Below are 15,706 nucleotides of genomic sequence, written 5' to 3' on the forward strand. Positions count from 1 at the left end.
ATATGTTACTCCTGTGGGGAACCAGAAGGAACGATCTGGATTGGTAACCAGGGATGCAGGTTAGGTCAAAGCAATGTCACTATCCAGTGACATGTTGAATCTGCATAAAGTGGGTTGGGGGAACAGGGAGAGAGAAAAAGATAGCGTACTCAGTGTGTGTTTGTAATCCCTGTCAAGTCTGCCAGGGAATTATCTCACCTCTGACAGTTGCTGACTAGCCAATAGAGGTCTGTTACCATAAAGGCATTTGTCCGACTATTAGAGCAGGGAACTCAGAGCTCATCTTGATCAGTCCTAGTCACAGTAGCAGTGAGAGGCACCCCACTGAGCCGCTGCTGATTAGATAAAAGGCACAGACTGGGTAATTACTGAAAGCATGGGAGCGATGCCTGTGTTTGTATATACGGGGTCCGTTAACTCGCAGCAGCGGGTGTTGAGAAGGAGAAGAGGAGGCAATCCATATATGAATGAAACACGGAAGAGTCCATGTTAATTGGTGGGCATGTCCTAAACAGGAAGAAGCAGAGTGCATCCGTACAGACGGAAACAAGGAACTTCACGTTACAGCTAGGTTTTATTATCGGAGGATGTCTCATATTTCAAGCGTGAAAATGGTCTTATTTTCAGAGGATGTTTTGTTTTAGGGGAAAGACGGTGTATATATATATATATATATATATATATATATATATATATATATATATATATATATGATCTTCTCAAAAAATTAGCATATTGTGATAAAGTTCATTATTTTCTGTAATGTACTGATAAACATTAGACTTTCATATATTTTAGATTCATTACACACAACTGAAGTAGTTCAAGCCTTTTATTGTTTTAATAGTGATGATTTTGGCATACAGCTCATGAAAACCCAAAATTCCTATCTCAAAAAATTAGCCTATTTCATCTGACCAATAAAAGAAAAGTGTTTTTAAAACAAAAAAAGTCAAGCTTCAAATAATTATGTTCAGTTATGCACTCAATACTTGGTCGGGAATCCTTTTGCAGAAATGACTGCTTCAATGCGGCGTGGCATGGAGGCAATCAGCATGTGGCACTGCTCAGGTGTTATGGAGGCCCAGGATCCTTCAATAGCGGCCTTAAGCTCATCCAGAGTGTTGGGTCTTGCGTCTCTCAACTTTCTCTTCACAATATCCCACAGATTCTCTATGGGGTTCAGGTCAGGAGAGTTGGCAGGCCAATTGAGCACAGTAATACCATGGTCAGTAAACCATTTACCAGTGGTTTTGGCACTGTGAGCAGGTGCCAGGTCGTGCTGAAAAATGAAATCTTCATCTCCATAAAGCTTTTCAGCAGATGGAAGCATGAAGTGCTCCAAAATCTCCTGATGGCGAGCTGCATTGACCCTGCCCTTGATAAAACACAGTGGACCAACACCAGCAGCTGACATGGAACCCCAGACCATCACTGACTGTGGGTACTTGACACTGGACTTCAGGCATTTTGGCATTTCCCTCTCCTCAGTCTTCCTCCAGACTCTGGCACCTTGATTTCCGAATGACATGTAAAAGTTGCTTTCATCCGAAAAAAGTACTTTGGACCACTGAGCAACAGTCCAGTGCTGCTTCTCTGTAGCCCAGGTCAGGCGCTTCTGCCGCTGTTTCTGGTTTAAAAGTGGGTTCATGCTTCCACCTGCTGAAAAGCTTTATGGAGATGAAGATTTCATTTTTCAGCATGACCTAGCACCTGCTCACAGTGCCAAAACCACTGGTAAATTGTTTACTGACCATGGTATTACTGTGCTCAATTGGCCTGCCAACTCTCCTGACCTGAACCCCATAGAGAATCTGTGGTATATTGTGAAGAGAAAGTTGAGAGACGCAAGACCCAACACTCTGGATGAGCTTAAGGCCGCTATCGAAGCATCCTGGGCCTCCATAACACTTGAGCAGTGCCACAGGCTGATTGCCTCCATGCCACGCCGCATTGAAGCAGCCATTTCTGCAAAAGGATTCCCGATCAAGTATTGAGTGCATATCTGAACATAATTATTTGAAGGTTGACTTTTTTTGTTTCAAAAACACTTTTATTTTATTGGTCGGATGAAATATGGTAATTTTTTGAGATTGGAATTTTGGGTTTTCATGAGCTGTATGCCAAAATCATCAATATTAAAACAATAAAAAGGCTTGAACTACTTTAGTTGTGTGTAATGAATCTAAAATATATGAAAGTCTAATGTTTATCAGTACATTACAGAAAATAATGAACTGTATCACAATATGCAATTTTTTTGAGAAGATCCTGTATCTATCTATCTATCTATCTATCTATATATATATATATATATATATATATATAATTTTTTTTCCCTTTTCCTGCATCTGTTGGTGAAACATAAAATTAAAAGTGATGGTACACATTTTAACACAGATTTAAAGAAATTGATAGGACAGGGTTCACACTCCCAAGCATTTGCCTAGTTGCATAGTTCTCCAAGTGTAAAGAGGTCACATATCCTTGAACTTCAATATGAGGATAATTTTCAATGGACAATTTAATAGATCCTCAGGGAGGACTATGGACCACTGGATAGCCCAGCGGGAGGTTCAAAGATGCTTTAACGGGGCTCCCTGTACTCCAGAGCAAAGGAGTCCCAGGTGAGGAGCACCAGATGTTCAAGATGGTTGTTAGAGCTGGGAGACAGGGAGTATAAATACATCAGAGGGCAATATAAAAGCTTGGCGGATGAGCTTTTTGTCCCTAAGCCTGCACAAAGGACTAGAGGACATGATCTGCGCATGGAGGAAAAACATTTTAGACATTTATTTAGAAAAGGGTTTTTTACAGTATGAGTGATTAAGATGTGGAATGCATTGCCACAGGAAGTTGTTATGGCAAATTCTATATCTGCATTTAAAGGGGCTTAGATGCTGTCCTTGCATTAAAAGACATCCATGGCTATAATTGCTAGGAAATGCTTGGTGGTGTTGATCCAGGGATTTTATTTGATTGCCATCTGGAGTCGGCAAACTAGCAATAGGGTCATTAGACTTGCTCCCAGTAGGGCTAAGTTAAATAGAACCCGAGGCGGGGTTCTTCCATCGCAATCCCCATACAGAGGCTGGGTCTGTCTATAGAGCCCAGCCTCTGTTGCTAGTTAGTTTCCTCCAAAGACCCCCCTGCGCGCTGTCAGACCCCATAAAACAGAGCCGCACTATGCGGCTATGTTTACCTCACTAACGTCAGTCTCGGCTGCTCCCCCGCCTCCTGAATTGCTCCGGTCCCCGCCCACGTCCCTTCCCTCCAATCAGCGATTCAGGAGGCGGGGAGAGCGGAGACTGACATTAGTGAGATGAAAACAGCCGGCTGCGACACGCTGGGGTCTGACAGCGCGCAGGGGGGGCTTTGGAGGAAACTAAATAGCAACAGAGGCTGGGCTCTATAGGCAGACCCAGCCTCTGTATGGGGATTGCGATGGAAGAACCCCGCCTCGGGTTCTCTTTAATACTCATGCTTATTGAGAAGCATCCCTTCCTGGCAGCATGAAAAAGGAGAAAAGACTCGCTGTACGATTAAATCACCCAAGCAGGTTTTTTTGATTATATTGAATGTCGAGCTGAAGTCCAGTAGCCAGTAGGAGAATTCTGGCATATGAGACAGGTTTATCCATTGAAACCAGTCCTAGAGGATATTTAAAAAAAAGGGTGGAATTTATAAATGGGGCTTCCCACTTGCTCTGATTGCAACTGTAGATAAGACAGAGGTTCTTACAGATGGTGATCTGTACTTTTTTCGGATGAAAGGAATTCCAGAAAAAAACTCAAACTGTAAAAGATTGGTATACAGAAATGGGAAGCCATGTAGACATAACAGAAGTCTATCAAAAGATAAAATAGGATATAGATGCTCTGTAACTTGCCGAACTCTCGGTATGTGTCAGCACTTATTGTAAGATGTACAGGCTCTGGGTTTTTCTCCTACCTTCCGGTCTTGGTAAAAATCACTGTACATTTGTTAGTGTTTTTTTTCACTTTGAGTGGTCCCTAACCTTGGTGTGGCAAGAAGACCCACCAGTGGGACTTGGCCTAAAAAAATTGTATGTGTACAATAGTGTGGGTGGTCTCTAACCCTGTTGTGGCAAGGAGCCCTGTTAAAAGGACCTGGTCTAAAATAAGGATTTGTGTTTGTACAAGTGTGTGTGTGTGTATGTGTAAGATTATGGTCCAGAGAATGGAAAAGCTTGGTAGTATTCATCTTAATGACATGTATTTATGCTTCAAAAAAATATCTGTTTTCCCTTTTGATGTTGCATGTATATAAGCTGTCTGTACCACCAGTTTGCAAACTAACAGGATATAAGCCCGACGAAGGCTGCAAGGCCGAAAGCTTGCTTATTTTTATTCATTTTTAGTTAGCCAATAAATGGTATCATCCTGATTTAAAACTTTATGCCCTTGTAATAAGGTCACTAAATCCCCTCCTGTCATCTCGATTTTAATAATAAAGTGGACATTTTAAAAATTATGTCCCTCAATGTAAATGGGGCAAACTCAGACATGAAAAGCAGGGATGCTCATCTGTATTAGAGATGGGAAGTTCGGATCTTTTCAATGATCTGGATGATTCGAATCGGATCATTGAAGAGATCCGGATCTTTGATCCGAATCTCGGATCATTTTACTACCGGAAGCATTCGGGGGTGAAATGAACAGCAGGACAGGTCTGTGGACAGGAGAAGGAGAGGGGGGTGGACACACAGAGAAGGGGAGAAGATGGACAGAGGGCAGGGAGTGGACAGAGAAGGGAGGAGGGACGAGCAGAGAGCAGAAATGTTTGCACGTAATACCCACATTTATGCTTTACATATATTTCACCTATATGTTCATCTGTACACTTTGAAAGAAAAGGTCGCACAGTGAAAGAAAGCATTCCCAGAAGATAAGTGCAGCTGTTTAGTGTCGAGTGCAGGAGGATTATATTGCCTTTCAATCACACTGTCTGCAAAGTTACTGAGCTGTGCTGAGCCAAAAGCTTCCAATGTGATCACTGTGCAGCACTACGGAACAGACAGCCTATAATGAGCAGCACGTTGCAGCCAGTATGTGTGCTCTACACATATCTGGCAGTGGCACCCATGTCCCCTCTCTCTCATCTACGTGTCTCCCTGCAAGGCTGGCTCCCATCCAACAGAGCGATCCCTGCTTCCAGGACCCCGCTGCCCGCTGAGAGGGGGCGTGTCGCTCATGGCCCCGCCCCTTTTGCGATCCGAATCGTTCATTTTGATGATTCGGATGATTGACTCATAAAATAGATTCGGATCAAAGATCCGAATCGTTCATGATCCGGACAACACTGATCTGTATTCCGGGTAACCCGGATATCCAAATTTTTTTACCCGTTCCGGATCATACTCGGATTCCGGATTTTTTTTTTTAAATCCGGATATCTATCTGCGGATAGTTTGATGCATGACCCGGATATCCACGAATTTCTACCAGATACCTGAATCCGTTTATTATTCGGTGGCAAAAAGGACAACCCCCCCCCCCCCTCTCTCTCTCTCTCTCTCTCTCTCTCTCATTTTGTCTTCCCTGTCCACGTCCTTCTTTTTTCTGACCGAGAGCTCTATTAGATAACCTCTAATGACACATTTTAATGCGTCTCAGACAACTGGGAAGATAATGTCTCACGTATCATTGAGTTCTGTAAATTATTTTATTTTATTTGCTATCTCCTTTCTTACATTTTCGTCTTCTTTTAGCTTAGGGTCAAATCTCAATTTTCTTTCTTTAGAATTATGGCTATTACTTATCGTTACAATGACTGGGGCGTGATCAGAAAACGTAAAGTTTCCCACCTTTACCTCCCTGCCACTATACTTATAATGTCCTTGACTTGTAATATACACACTGTCTGTCCTTGTATTGTTTTTGTTTGTGTTTGTTAAGCAACTGCCAAGACAAATTCCTTGTAGGTGCAAACTTACTTGGCGAAAATAAATTGATTCTGATTCTGATCTGGAATAAATTGTTTTGGAATTAGTATATAATCTGTGTATAAGATTTATGAAGTTTAGAAAAATAGGAATAATCCTTCTCTTTTTTATGTTTGTTCCTCCAGACATCAACAAGTGCGGTGGAGTCTATTAAACCATTCAGACTGGACATATCTTGTATAGGGATAGCACTGGACATTCTGGAGGAGTCCATCAAAGGATCTAGAGTTAGATTGAAATCTTTGCCTATAACAATTTTACCTTCAGCTTCTCTCAAAACTTTTTTCACAACATTAGTCAGAAATAAGGCTTGTTTCTTATTGGGTTCATAAACATTTGGTAGGGTGATTATCTCTCCATTTAATCTACCAATCACTATCAGTTCTCTTGCTTCCTCATCTTTAATAACTTTCTCTACTTTGAATGCTAATTTGGAACTTAATACAATTGCTACTCCTTGTGTTTTTGTGCTGTGCTAGAGTTGCAAATCCATTGTTGAAACCTTTTATCAAATGCTTTGGGGCGTTTTGTCAGAATTCTGATGGTTTTATTTATGCAGGAAAAACTGTCATATGTATAGCTTTTAAGTTTTAATGTTCTATGCAAAATTTCATCGTAAACTGTAAAGTTGGGTTACTTCTTTAAAATATTGCTATGTGACATCTGAGCATATTCAAAGGCTGTAAAGCTTAGAAGCTTATTTTAACTTGCAAGCTGGAAGATTGTTGACGTACTGGCTATAAGAAGCCAGAACATTTTGTTTATGTTAGTGCGTGGCCTTGACAGTTGAAAGAGGCTTCTGTGTGAAGACAGAGAAGCAAGTTAAACTTACATTACTGCAGTAATTATATATGCACATATTCTTAATTCTTACACATATATTAATCTAAATATTAATGACCAATAGAGACCCTTTAAAGAAATAAATAGTTATTGTTAAACCCTATATAATAGAATCTATTACTTTAAAATATATTTAAAAGCTAGTGATGATTTGGGTCTGTGAAACCTTCTTGTGAGATTGTTTTAGTTTTAGAAAATATAAACATTTCCCAGACAGAGAAAGTCAAAACATGAAAGAGATAAAATATAAAACAAGGGGTTTTCCCAATTAGTTAAAGATGATTCAATGCTGCCACCTGGTGGTTTTATAGTCTGATAATTATTATTAGCTGTCTGTTATCTATGATGAGATAGTGACATCTGGCGGTTAGATATATAATATTTATCTAATAGGAAAGACAAAAATATAGACAATGATTTTATATTATCAGTAATTAATATTCAATTATATCTTATATTAATTGTTTTAAGAAGAATTATATAATAAGCTTTATATTTAAATAAGTATATTAAAAGCCCTGTATGCTTCAATAAGCCTTAAATTGCTGAAGGCTCTTACAGAACTGTGTGCAGTGTTATAGTGTCAAGTTGACCTGGGAAAGTACAGACACATTCCAAAAACTAATTAGCAGAGAACACTTTATCAGTAATGCGTCATGAATGACATTGTTTAATGTTTTTGGAAGTCCATGTCTGGGTCAAAAAAGTCAGCCAGCAAACAAGATGGCCGGTGACGTCCATTTTTAATTAACTGTGTCAGAAATGACTTAATTAGAATGTGTAAACATTGCAAACCTACGTAAATTCCCACAAGATAAGGTAATTAAGAATTTATAAACAATAATATTGTGATTTAGGTATTAAAAACATAGATAGCGTTTGACGCACAAAAGCTTTAGCCAATCAGAGCCTGGGATTCAGGGAAAGTCCAGATTAGGCAGCCATATTGCCTCCAACCCCTATAAAAGTAGAAGCTGAAAGCTCATAGTTTGCAGAAGCCCAACAATCTCCTGAGAAGACACATGAGGCAGAAGCTACCTTCCCACAAGTGGTTCTAGATGCTGAAGAGATGACAGAGAAAGGGTAATATGCTTAATATTCTGGTGATTTACTTTATTAATTTTTCAGCATTAAGTTTTGTTAAGATGTTAGCAAAAAAATTATAGAAGTCTTTTTTTTATGCTATTTCTTTAAGACACATTTTAGACAGCTATTATATACACAGCTATTGATACAGATGAGACTACTTTTGATCTTATTCTACATAACACAACTGTTATATTCTTTTTTGAATGTACTTAGAAGATTGATGAACGCTAGGCTATAAATCCTTGATAATATGGAATACTGTTAGAAGGAAACACTACTTGGAACTGTTCATATTTTGTATATATGCTGTATGATAAGCAAATACAATTTTTTATATAAAATCATATACTGAGTGCTCTGATTTATTTCAAGGTATACCATCAATCTATAATTACTGCTATAGAGGGTTCAGACCCCGCTATGCCGGATATACTGTATATGATGGCAACGCTTTAAAGGCTGGTCCTTTACTGAGTTAGCAATCATAAAAAAGGCAAGAACCGCTCAGGTTTTTGACAGTTTACCCTCTTGAAAGTGGGTCTCTTGTAACATGGCAATATCTATTTTTTGACTTATTAACTCTTTAATAATTCAGCCTCTTTTCATCAGGGATATTCGGATAGTACTTTTTAAAATCCAACTTAAAATCCAAATTGATTCGGATCCGGATATCCATATATCCGGATCCGGTTCAGATATCCGAATCTGAGCTTTTAGATATCTGCGTGAACGCGGATATCCTGACGCATAATCCGCGGATATCCGACCTATTCGGATATCTGGATAGACAAACTGGAAATGCCTTTTAAAATGCTTTTAAAACGTTTTTGAACACTAAAAACACCTTCTCCCTCCACCCTCTCTCTCTGATTTTGTCTTCCAGGGATATGTAGGCTGTCAAAAGCAAGCTCACATACATTGGCCAGGAATCAAACCCAGGTCAACTGCTTGGAAGGCAGCTATGCTCACCACTATACCACTATTGGCTGGGAATTGAACCCAGGTCAACTAACGTTACAGGCTGAAGCCAGCCATTTCACTCATCTCTTCAACTACAAGAAAGGCCCAGGAGTAGTCTTAGCTACCGTAATATCTATGTTACGACAGGGCCCTTATTACACTTTCTCTTACATGGCTATGGAAACCATTTTGCCCATGTGATAAAGCGAGGTGCAAAAATGAAATCATGCCTAGCAGAGGATGGTTTCAATCCATCAACCTCTGGGTTATGGACCCAGCACACTTCCGCTGCACCACTCTGCAGTCTGCTTACATTTGTATACAATCTTCAAGTTTATGAAGGGTACATTAGTTCCCTTCACAAAACATAAGGCCATTCCTGGGTGGGCTTGAATCACTAACCTTTCGGTTAACAGCCAAATGCGCTAACCAATTGTGCCACAGAGACTGTGCACACAGTTGCTGATAAATGGCTATCTGGGGTTCTCTTCGGACAACTGTTGAACACAAAACACACTGTTAGATAAACTACAAACTGCAAAATTAAAACATAAAATAACCATGTCAAATAAAGCATTGGCAAATCTCACATTAATACGAAAAGAACTAAATTGTCTACTTGACAAAGGGTGTAGTGCTGAACTTAATAAAACTAAAAAACTATTAAGGAAAGGTAGGAGCAAAGCAGGTAAGACCCTAGCAGATACTGTATACTAAAAAGGACCACACAAGTAATTGTATTGGGAAAATACTAGATGAGAGGGGGAACCAAATCTCAGATTCCCAAGGGATTGGTCTAGTATTTTCAAGATACTATGATCAGTTGTATAATTTAGAAGATTTACTAGATCAGTCTTCAGCTTTCTTAAATGGCTTTACGTGTGGACAAATAAATCAAGAAGAAAAGGAAGAGCTAGAAAAAATGATTGATAAAGATGAATTCCTCTTAGCAGTCAAAGAATGCGGACTGGATGGATATGGTATAGAATTGTATAAAATCTTCTCAAAAGAACTTGCACCTATATTTTGTAAATTAGTGAATGCAGAAGGAGAGATTACCTTCTCTAACGACAATAACAATGCAACAATTACTATGATTCTGAAGGCTGGTAAAGAGGCTACAGAGTGCTTACACTTAATGCCAATCTCGCTGTTTAATAATGATGTCCAAAATTTATGCAAGGATACTACTACTAGCCACTAGATTAGATAAAATATCGGATAAAATAATAAGTAGAGCACAAAGTGGATTTAGGAAAAATAGGCAAGTTAACGATAACATTTACACCGCTATAAATTTTATTCACAAATGTAAAAAGGATAAGAAAGAGGCAATATTAGTGATGATAGACGCTGAAAAACCATTTGACAAAATATCCCGACCCTTCTTATTTAACACAATTAAAAAAAATTACATGGGAGATCAAATATTAAATAGAATTAAGAGGTTATATAAATATACAAATATATACATTGATTACTGCTATACTGCGTTCGGAGGGGGTCAGGGGCATTCAGTCTGGAGAAATTAACCTTAAAATTATAGCATATGTAGATGATGTGCTGCTAACTTTAACAGATCCTAATAACTCTCCAAATAGATGTAGAGCAATAATGAAGAAATTTAGCCAGTGCTCCAATTTCAAAGTTAACCTCTTGAGGACTGCAGGGCTAAACCCCCCTAGTGACCAGACCATTTTTAGTAAAATTGGCCACTGCAGCTTTAAGGCAAAGCTGCAGGGCCGCACAATACAGCACACAAGTGATCCCCCCCCCTTTTCTCCCCACCAACAGAGCTCTCTGTTGGTGGGGTCTGATCGCTCCCCCCATGTTTGTTTGTTTTTAATCAATATTTATGTCCATGTTTTTTTCATAAAAAACCCTGTTTCTTTAAATGTATTCCTTCCCTCCCTCCCCACAGCCAGCCAATTACTGCGATCGGCTGTCATAGGCTTCTACCTATGAGAGCCGATCGCTCTCTTGTCCCCCAGGGGGACAGCCGTGTGACAAGGCTGTCCCCAGTAAAGCGCTGCTGCCGATCACAGAGCTGTACATAAAAATAGACGGCGATCACGGCGTCTAACAGTCTCCCGAGCTGCAACAGCCGCTCGGAGACTGAAGGCGGGGCGGAGCTCTTCCCTCCGAGCATGAGATGCGCGCACAGCGTGCACACGATCTCATGCAAATTACAGCCCCAGGACTTTATGCCAATCGGCGTTAGGCGGTCCTGGGGCTGCCGCCGCGGCCACGCTCATCGGCGTGATGCAGGCGGCAAGAGGTTAATAAGGCTAAAACTAGTATTTTGGATCTGGGGTGCTCACCAAATACAAAAAATGAAATTAAGTCAGCACGTGGATATTCATGAAGAAGTTCAATAAAATATTTGGGAATTAACCTCTGTAGAGACCCAGAAAAATGTTTTATATCTAACTTCAAATCAGTGTTTACAGAATGTAAGAAAAAGTTGAATAACTGGGACCGTCTGATTTTTAATCAAATGGGGAGGATTGCCATAATTAAAATGGCTATTCTCCCCCAGATACTCTTCACGATGCAATGTTTACCAATAGGTCTACCAAATACTTACTAATTTTAACAAAATGTTCCAAAATTTTATTTGGTCACGATCAAAAAGGAGAATTAAATATACTGTAGCGCCCTCAGTAGAGGGAAAAGATATGGCGGGTTGGCCTAACTTGTGTGTATATTACAAATGTATACACCTTACCAGGGTCATAGAATGGTATATGCTAAAAGCGCAAAAATACTCAGGGCGAATATGGGCGATCTTAGAAAGTGAGGAAGTTAACTTAGATGCTGTCTTTTCATGGATCCCCCAAAATATTTGGAAATTATATAAATATTCCTGTCATCCCTCGACTAGATATACACTGAAAATACTAGCTCAAACTTTAGACTACATTGATAGTAGAACAGGAACTTCCCCAATAACTATGCTTGGAAATAACGATTAATTCTCTCCCGCCATTAATGGAGAATGGTTTACCAGGAATAAATTAAGATCTGATTTGAGAGTAATTAATTGAATTGGTAGTAAAAATCCAGCAATCCCAAGTATGCTAGAAGATAAAAGATACAGAAACTGCTGGTGGGTAACACAAGTTAAAAATTACTTGAACAGTAAAGGAAGAGAAAATAAAGGTATCAGGACTGAGCTTAATATTTAACAAACCCGAAAGGCTTTTGTCACTTTACTACGATGGCTTGAATCAAATAATGTGTGCAGAAGAATAATCCTTTTGTAATAGGCGGGAAATAGAGCTAGGCCCAGATCTCAAAGAGAAATGGCAGATGATTTGGAGGGAGCTAAGTAGGATACAAGATATGAGACGACACCTGACACAATACAAAGTAATAACACAATGGTACCTGACTCCTCTGAGCAGGGACCCCTTTTTAAAATCCGAATTGATTCGGATCTGGATACCCAGATATCCGGATCCAAATCGGATATCTGAATCCGAAGTTTTTGGTATCCGAGTAAACTCAGATATCCGAACCTAATGTCCTGGATATCCGGATAGAAACCCGGATCTCTCTCTCTCTTTCTCTCTCTCTCTTTCTCTCTCTCTCTCTCTCTCCCTCTCCCTCTCCCTCTCTCTCTAGGCCTGGATGCCTTCAAAAGGGATTTTTGCCGTTGAAGGTGATTTTGGCTTCTGCTCGGATATCTGAACTAACTATCCACCCGGATTTCAGATGGGAAATCCAAGTTTGCTCGGATAGTCTATTCGGATTTTAAAAAATATCCGAATTGCTATTCAAATTTCGGATAGTGGAAAAAGTTCGGATTATCTGGGTAGTTCGGATATCCGAAATCTTGCTGAGCACCACTGTCTGTGAGGCACAACAACATGGGTAAAAACATCAGTGACAGGTGTTGGCACTGTGGGACAGAACAAGGGAATAATATACACGTTTGGTGGAACTGTTCCTTTTTGAGAAATCTTTTGGAGGGAATAAAACAATTTTGGGGGGAAAAAACGTAGGGGAAAACTTTCACTATGGAGACAGCAATTTTTGGCATCTCTGATCTCAAAGATACACACAAAGAGAGACTGATTAAGGGAATGGGGACAATAATTGCTAAAATAGTGTTTTGGATAGCTGGAAGGGAGGGGAGACTCCAGGATTTGCGGACTGGATGGAAAAGATTAACTTTTTTTCTGTGGGGTGATAATGACAATGTGAACAAAGATGAGAGAGGGAGAGAGAAACAATAGAGGCAAGTCTGGAAAAATCTACTGACAAAGCTCCAAAATGTAAAAGAAGATTAGGTGACTATTACTTATACTCAGAAGTTGGGCTCACACTTTTTCTAGACGGTATTGGGGGTTATGCTTCTATTTAGGTGCGAGCCATTTGGAGTTGTTGTTTTTTTTTATTCCTTCCAGTGTACCATTTTGCCATAATTGAGCTACAGAAGCATTACCCATCAGATTGAATCCAAGCTGACAAACCCTGATGGATATTTTTAGGGACCATAATGTTTTGGGTGGTGAATGGAAGTGTGTATGTTTGCTGGGATTAGGGGTGTTAAGTAGGAAAAATGTTTGTGTATTTGTGCTATACCTTTGTATAATAAGCATTATTGAATTTGTTAAAGAAGAATAAAGGAAAGAAAGAAAAATGCGTATCAAACGATGATGCAAACGTAATCCAATACAGGATTGCTGCAATGAAGCCAGTTTGTCTAAGTTGGGTCAAAGTACATTGGGTGTACGCTGAGTTAAAAAAAAAAAAGGGCGAAACAATAAAAAGGTTTATCCATGGCAAAAGTCCCTCCAGAAATTACGTAGTTGACGCAGAGTCATGTTTTAACTGCTCTGCGTCTGCCTCATGCCAATTGGCGGCCGCAGAGTGGCTCTCCCAGGACCGCCTAACCCTGATTAGCATCAAGTCCTGGGGTGGAGATTAGCAGGGAACGCGCGCATGCATGATCATTCCCTGCCATGAGCTCCATGATCAGCCTGCCAGCCCGCGATTGCGGCTGGCAGGCTGTTAGAAGCAAAAAAAGACTGCATTTACATAGTACAGCGCTGTGATCCACTTAGCTGTCCCCTCGAGTGCCACAGAAACAGATCCCACTCCTAGGCTGATGCCTAAGAGAGGCTATCTCAGTGATTGGATCTTGGGGGGAGGGAGGGAAGGTAGGAGGTTAAAAAGAAATTGCATATTTTATTAAAAAAAAGAACATTAATGTTAATTGAAAAAAACATACAAATCGCAGCAGCAATCAGATCCCACCAACAGAAAACTCTGTTGATGGGCAGAAAAGGAGGAAAGATTCATTTGGCTGCTAAGTTGTTTGGCCGTGCAATAAACTGTTAAAGCTGTAGTGTGCTGAATTGTAAAAAATAGCCTGGTCACTAGGGGGGGGGGGGGGGAGGGTGTAAGCCTGTGGTCCTCAAGCGGTTAATTTCTAAAGGGCAGAAATCACAGTACATTCCTACATTTGTGGAATTAAGTGCTTCAAAATGTCTGGCTTCTATACATGGCAATAAGGTATTGTAAGAGTTAGGCCCAGTTCACACTGACAGACAAAATGCCACACACACCCGCAAAGGACTTTAGTGATAATGTCAGGTGAGCAAATCATTGTTTTTGCTAGTGGACACCTCCAAGACATAAAAGTTAGTCCTCTCGGTGACCACCTTTGTGTAGTGGTGTGTAGTTGCTGCCGTGCTTGTGCGCATGTTCGTTGGAGTGCAGGTGATTGCAGTTTTGCAGCCCCTATGGTCAGGCTGAGGTAGTCCATTAACGGTTGAGTGACCAAAGAAAACCACTGATTCTACACTGAGGCCTTATACAGGGGGCAGTAATGGATACTAGATGCCAGTAGTGGTGTGAAGGTGGGTTATGGTCGGTGCACTGCTAGGACCAGCAGACCTGTCTACAACAGCTAACTTGTACACTGAACACAGAAGAGCCAATGTACCAGCTCAAAGAAGGGTTTAGCTACGGTGACCATACGTCCCGCTTTACCCGGGACGCGTCCCGCCTTCGGGGGGCGCTGTCCCAGGCTGCATGAGGTCCCGGGAAACGTCCCGCTTTTAGCAGCGGGACGTCCCGGCCTCGGGACTCTGGCCACCGTACAATGAACTAGCCGCGGCGTCTACTAGACGCTGCGCTAGTTCATTCCCTGCAGCCCCGCTCCAGCCTGCAATGTTCTCCTCCGGCAGGCACAGGCAGAGCAGGGCTACGGGAAGATGGCGTCCGGAGGCGGAGCCCTGTATTGGAGACTATTTGTCTCCAGTACAGGGCTCCGCCTCCGGACGCCATCTTGCCGTAGCCCTGCTCTGCCTGTGAGAGGCTGAGCGGGAGATTGAACATCGTCCAGGCCAGGGGGAGCTGCACCTGAGGCACCAGAGGCCGGCTGCGTGAGGGGACGTCTTCTGCCAGGTGAGTAAATGCCTTTTCTTGCAGGTGAAGTGTTTGGCCGCATTGCGTGTATTTTGTACTGACATGTTTGCCCGCAGTGCGTTCTTGTACTGACATGTTTGGCTGCATTGCGTGTATTTTGTACTGACATGTTTGCCCGCAGTGCGTTCTTGTACTGACATGTTTGGCCGCATTGCGTGTATTTTGTACTGACATGTTTGCCCGCAGTGCGTTTATCTTGTACTGACATGTTTGGCCGCATTGCGTGTATTTTGTACTGACATGTTTGCCCGCAGTGCGTTTATCTTGTACTGACATGTTTGCCCGCAGTGCGTTTATCTTGTACTGACATGTTTGCCCGCAGTGCGTTTATCTTGTACTGACATGTTTGTCCGCAGTGCGTTTATCTTGTACTGACATGTTTGCCCGCAGTGCGTTTATCTTGTACTG

This window comes from Hyperolius riggenbachi, chromosome 6 (assembly GCF_040937935.1).
Source record: "Hyperolius riggenbachi isolate aHypRig1 chromosome 6, aHypRig1.pri, whole genome shotgun sequence".
In the NCBI taxonomy this organism is placed as follows: Eukaryota; Metazoa; Chordata; class Amphibia; order Anura; family Hyperoliidae; genus Hyperolius; species Hyperolius riggenbachi.